Below are 6201 nucleotides of genomic sequence, written 5' to 3' on the forward strand. Positions count from 1 at the left end.
AAAATACTTGTCATTATGACATTAAAATGTCTAGGCACAGGTATAAAGTAAAATGAAGATTCAATGTTTATTGGTTTCTACCTAGACTTAAAACTGATAATACTTTTTTGTGTGAAGCATAATGTTCTAATTCTAACTCAGTAGATATGATAATAAAGTATGTAATAAGTGTTTTTGTAATTTGTTTCCATTATTTAATTATTATAATAGTATTTTTAAATTTACTACTAATGTTAATAGGTGTAGCACCTGGTGAGGTTATGGGTTTGATAATGATAATGATGATGAACAGACAGTGATGCAAACATGTTTGTTTGATGGTGGTTTAGAGGTCTCGCACAACAATTGATTTAGTCTTCCAACCAAAAGCAAGCGTTCTTCAATGGCAGGCGTTAGGCAAGAACTCAAACATGAGTGAAAGTAAGTAAAACTCACATGTCACACATGTATCCTGCTCACCAATGTTGTTCAATATATCCGATTGAAATGCTAGATTTATAAGTATGAGTTTACTTTAAACAATTTATCGGGGCAGGGGTACTTTTGGTAAATCCATGGAATGTTACATAAGTAGCGTTTTGAAGGTATACTATTGGTTTTTCTGATGTATGTTATTGGTTTATTGATTCTTGATTACATGTAAAAAGTTTATTATTTAGGTCTGATTAAGGTTTTATTCCATTATCAAATATTATTTATTTTGATTGATTCTTTAGCTTATTTATTTATTGATTATTGATATAGAAAACTTTATTATTTAGGTGTGATTCACGTCAATTGAAAGCTTCCTAAAAGTTTATTATTTATTGACTAAAAGATATGTGTTTGGGTTTTACAAATTTTAATTTTTATTTTCTGTAGGCATGATGCAAGATTTTAATTCAGTATTGCAATTATTGAGGCCAACATTAGATCTATACTCATATTTAATGCAACTGGTTGACAATAAGTTTAGAGAATTACTGTAAACGATAGTATAAATCTTAAATCGGTGCCAATTTACTTAGCTTTTTTAATTTATGGGTTGGATCTACATGCTTTGCTTTATTAATTTATGGTTTGGATCTTTAGGATTTGCCAGTTGCTTCAGTTTATATATTAGCGTCTGCAATATGTTACTAATATACAATATTGTAACTGACCCGTTTGGAGACCCGTCTGAGGAACCAGATCCGGGTTATGGCCTAGTGGCAAATTCTGGATGAGCAACACGTGAAGACCTGAACATTTTTTTTCCAGTTTATTTCAATTTCATATTTAAGTTTCAAAACTATCGTTAATTGTGGGATTTATCTTTATCTTTTGTTGAGATTTGTCTCTTGGCTGGGCTTCAAAAACCTCACAGATTTATTCCTTTTTGTTGGTTGATTATTATTGACGAATTGTTATTTGAAGTTTATCGTTCTCTCATGTTCTTTTCGTTTCATTATCTTACCAGAATCATATCATTATTATTGCCATAACTTTGTATCCCTCCAATTTAATATAAATTACTAAAACAAAAAATTTAAGTAAAAAAATTGTTCTTACAAATACATGTACAATCCAGTCAAATATATAACATACGTGTTTAATTGACAATTTTTATATTTCCGTTCGTGTACTACGCGGGTCTACCTTACCCGTGTAGTATGCATGCTTTTAATTTAGAATATTAACTAGAAGAACGTTACGTGCAACGAAATTAGACTTCAAGTAATTAAAAAAAATTGTTTTAGAATATTGACTAGAAGAACGTTACGTGCAACGAAATTAGACTTCAAGTAATTCAAAAAAAATTGTCGTTTGAAATTATATATGTGTGTACTTAACGATTTCTATATTTCCACCCGTGTCGTACACGGGTCAATAACCTAGTTTATAAATAAATTAATTAAGCAAGTTAAAAAAATCCATAACAAACATATTAAAACTGATTCTCTAATTTATTGGTCATAAAATGCATTTAAAGATAGTTAATGCATTAACTATGATTATAAGATAGTAAATGTATTGACTATGATTTAAAAATATGTATAATGGCCATATAATATAAGTTGACATTTGATATGAATTTAGAATTATTTAAATGTGAATAAATATAGTAAGATTTGATATTTTATTTTCATTTTGAATTATTTAATTTTGAAGAAAATCAAATAAGTGTTTGTTATATATGGAAACAATATGGTTGAACCAATAAAAAGAGGCCATGTGTCCAAGAACTCTATTGTTTTAATAGTATAGTTAGATATTTAGATAATTAGCTATTTGAGTAAAAGATGAATAATATGTTTTGATTACATTTCCATAAATATGTTTTCACCAAAAATAAAAGAATTGTTTAAGCGAAAAATTTATGCTATGAATTAATCTCCAATTTATTTAGATTTATTTAAATAAAAGATTTATTTAAATAAAACGTAATATATGTAGAGAAGTTTACTATATGTTTTATTTTGGTTTTAATTTACATTTTTTACCCATAGTTTTTTATTTTTTAATATCTTATAAGTTGAATAATATTTTTTACTGCATAGATATATCCACTTCAACTTTTATGGCTTCGTGGACACCGACCCTAAAAAAATTAAATAAATTAACATATATACAAATATGGTTTTGTTTGATTATTTCTTTTTATATGACTGAGTCGATTAGACATGACCAGAAAGGCTGAATCAGACAAAAGTAAAATATATACCGAATATACCGATTTGACTTGACCCGAATGTCAAAAAAAAATTTATATCGATAGTCAACAGACCCAAAAAAATTCTGACCCCTATAAGAAAATTTTCCGGGTACACCACTATACATAGTGCACGTTAAACGATTATTGTATGCTAACTCATCCCTATTGCATTATTCTTCGAATTGGCTTTTAGATACTTAGTAAAATTTGGATACACATAGTAACTTCTTTTGAATATATTTATCTAGTTTGTCCTTTGATCATCTTGGAATATCATTGCTGCAACTTCCAATAAAATTCAGTTCCAAAACCAAATCCAACTTTTTAACCGAGTAGAATAAAGGATAAGACCCATTTGAATTTGAGCTACTGTTTAAATTATCCAAATTCAGTTATCCAAAATTGCATCAGCCGTCTTCTGCGCACATGCCATAGGTTGCAACAGCCGCTCCATTATCCATTAACCGATCAACAGCCACTCATCGGTCTTCATCAATCATTGTCCTTTGCATGCAACCGGCTCATATAATTGTCAGAGTTTTGTGCTCTTCAACCTGTTTAAAACGTATATTAATTTGCTTCTTATCCTTTTCGGCTCTTTTAATTTTTTTAACGGTCATTTAGATCACTTGCAAGCCCGATTAAATGAATAAACATATAAGCATATTATTGTGTGTTTTTTTTCCTTCTTGTTTAGATTATGCAAATAGGTTAATCTTCAAACTATTTGCAAATTATAGTAGTTTATGAGTTTTCCAAAAGGCAGTTGCATTTAAGATTAAAATAGCCTTTTTTTATATTGCAACTCCAATAGTACGTTTTGTTTTATACATCTTGGATTTCTGTGAAGTTTTTACCAAAACATTAATAAAAAAAGAAAGCAAATTATGTATTTAGATTTTAATAAAATATCAAATATTACATGCTATTAGATAAAAAGTAAAAATGAAAACTTTAAAAAAGCAAATAAACAAATAAATAATAAGAAGGGCCAGACTAGTTGAAACCCCAACTATTTATATCCATAATAATGGAAATTTAAAGGAGGCATGCGTTTTAAGTACACAGCATTCGACTTCTAAACACTTCCAAGTGAAAACAAATATGAAAAATGTTCATGTTCTAGTAATACCTTATCCCGCACAAGGCCATGTGATTCCACTTATGGAAGCAGCAAGGTGCTTCACCAACAGTGGTCTCAAAGTCACGTTTGTGAACACAGATTTCACTCACAAACAGGTTATGAGTGCTTGTTCAAAGATAGGAATGAGCATGGGAAGTTTATAAAAACTTTGTTCAAGCTCATGCCAACCAAGCTAGAAGAGCAAATAAATGATATTAACAAAAACGATGACGACAAAATTACGTGCATAATTGCATGGGATGGGTTTCAAGAGTTGCTCAAAAGATGGGTATTAGATTAGCAGTCTTTTGTCCCAGCTCGGCTGCAGTTTTGGCCTCAATAATAAGTGTTCAGAAGCTGATGGACGATGAAGTTGTAGACAACAGCGGTGAGATAAGTTTTTATTGACTTAAGGGTCGTTCGACTCTCTCTCTCTCTCTCTCACACACGATATGAGTGTTTAAAAACAAAATAAAAAGTGGAGACGAATCGATGATGTGGTAATGTTTATTTGTGTTTTAGGTCTCTTTTATAGTGTAACGAGCGGAGCCTCTTGTGGGCTACTTGAGATCAACTGGTTAGAAACTTGAATCGAGCCAAACTTAAACAAGCTCAAGCTTCACATATAAAGGCCAAATGGCTCGCGAGCCTACGAGCTTTTTTATATATGTTTTATTGATATATAAATTAAATAATAAATAATATATGTATATATATCATGATAAAAATAATGTATAATATGTATTATATTATATATATAAAAAAAATATAGTTATACTTCTATACCAGAAATATTATATAAATACAAAATAAAACAATAAATAAATGATAAACGAGCTGAGCTCAATCGTTGAACTCGAGCTTGAAAATTGATCAGGAGCCGAGCTCGAGCCTTAGAACTAGAGCTCTAAACTAGCCGAGCCTCGATCAATTCTCTAGAAATAAACAAGCCAAGCTCGAACTTGAGCTCTCCTAAATTAAACGTGCCAGGAGGAGCTCGAGCACGGCTCATGTTGTTTACATCCCTAGGAAGGTAAAGACTTGAGGAGGTTTTGGTGTTTTGAAAAATTGGTCTGTCCAAGCACGCTTTTATACTTCTGTTTTTATTTTATTTTATATTATTTTTATTTTCTTTACTGTGAATGCTCAAGATAAATATTTATGAAATGAACCTTTCCTACGTTTCAGGTGTACCTTTAAAGAATCAAATGATTAAGCTCTCATGATCCATGCCATTCATGAACCCTGATGAATTTATATGGGCGTGTGTTGGCAACGCACGCACCAACAAAACTTTCTTTGATTGCGTAGTTATTTATGGCAAGGAAGTAGCAGATGCAGCAGACCATGTAATTGGCAATTCAACCATGGAGCTAGAGGTTGGGACGTTCACTCTATTTCCAAAGATGTTGCCAATTGGTCCACTTTTAGCTACCAACAAATCCACAAGGCAAGTAGGCCACTTCTGGCACGAAGACTCCACTAGCCTAACATGCTCAATCAACAACCAATCTGTTCAGTCATCTATGTGGCATTCGGGAGCTTCACAGTTTTTGAGCAGGTGTAGTTTGAAGAGCTGGCTCTAAGACTTGAGGATACCAAAATGCCATTCTTGTGGGTTGTTAGACCTGGAACAAGCGACAGTATAAACTATGTGTATTCAAGTGATTACATGGAGAGAATAGGCACCCGTGGGAAAGTGATCAGCTGGGCACCTCAACAAGAGGTCCAAACCATCGGTCAGTGGCTTGCTTCATGACTCATTGTGGTTGGAACTCTACAATGGAAGGTGTCAGCAACGGTGTTTCTTTCTTATGTTGGCCATATTTTGCTGATCAGATTTTTTAACAAAACATACATATGTGATATTTGGAAAACTGGCGTGGGTTTGAACAAAGATGAGAGAGGTATTGTCACACGAGGAGAAATTAAGGGTAAAGTGGAGCATTTGCTTAGCAACCACATAGTCAAAGAAAATGCATTGAATTTGCAAAAGAGAGTGCAGTCAGGAAATTCCTCTAATAAAAATCTAAAGAAATTTATTGATTGGGCAAAGGAAGGAATATATTAAAAGATATTATGCATAATATCCTCCAGTCTACTTGTTTATATTATTTAGTAGTCATATTGGCTTGCTTAATTGATGGCATAATATAAAGCCTCAAAAAGTACTTGCCTTGTTGATTTTTATAATATGATACAAGTTTAAGATAGAATTACAGAAACTGTCCTATTATACCAAATTTCACTCAATGTCTCTTATTTTCGAAATTAATGTGTTTTGTCCTTTTACATTTAAAAATTTTCACGTTATATCCTTTGACCCTGACTCAGTTAAAATCTGTTGTTAAGTTAGGTCATATACAGGTTTTACTTATTTAATTAAAAAAATTTGATAATAAAA

General features: G+C 31.4%; 1 pseudogene across 1 annotated transcript; it reads left to right on the forward strand.

Moving 5' to 3' along the window:
* The first annotated feature begins 3772 nt into the window (after window positions 1-3772).
* Window positions 3773-5958, forward strand: LOC143561124 (UDP-glycosyltransferase 83A1-like; annotated as a pseudogene). The gene is made up of 2 exons (XR_013140240.1): window positions 3773-4185; window positions 4986-5958. The product of XR_013140240.1 is annotated as a UDP-glycosyltransferase 83A1-like (transcript).
* Window positions 5959-6201: the final 243 nt, after the last annotated feature.

This window comes from Bidens hawaiensis, unplaced genomic scaffold, assembly GCF_021521415.1.
Source record: "Bidens hawaiensis isolate Kalapana, Puna unplaced genomic scaffold, B.hawaiensis_p1.1 tig00020555_1, whole genome shotgun sequence".
NCBI lineage: Eukaryota > Viridiplantae > Streptophyta > Magnoliopsida > Asterales > Asteraceae > Bidens > Bidens hawaiensis.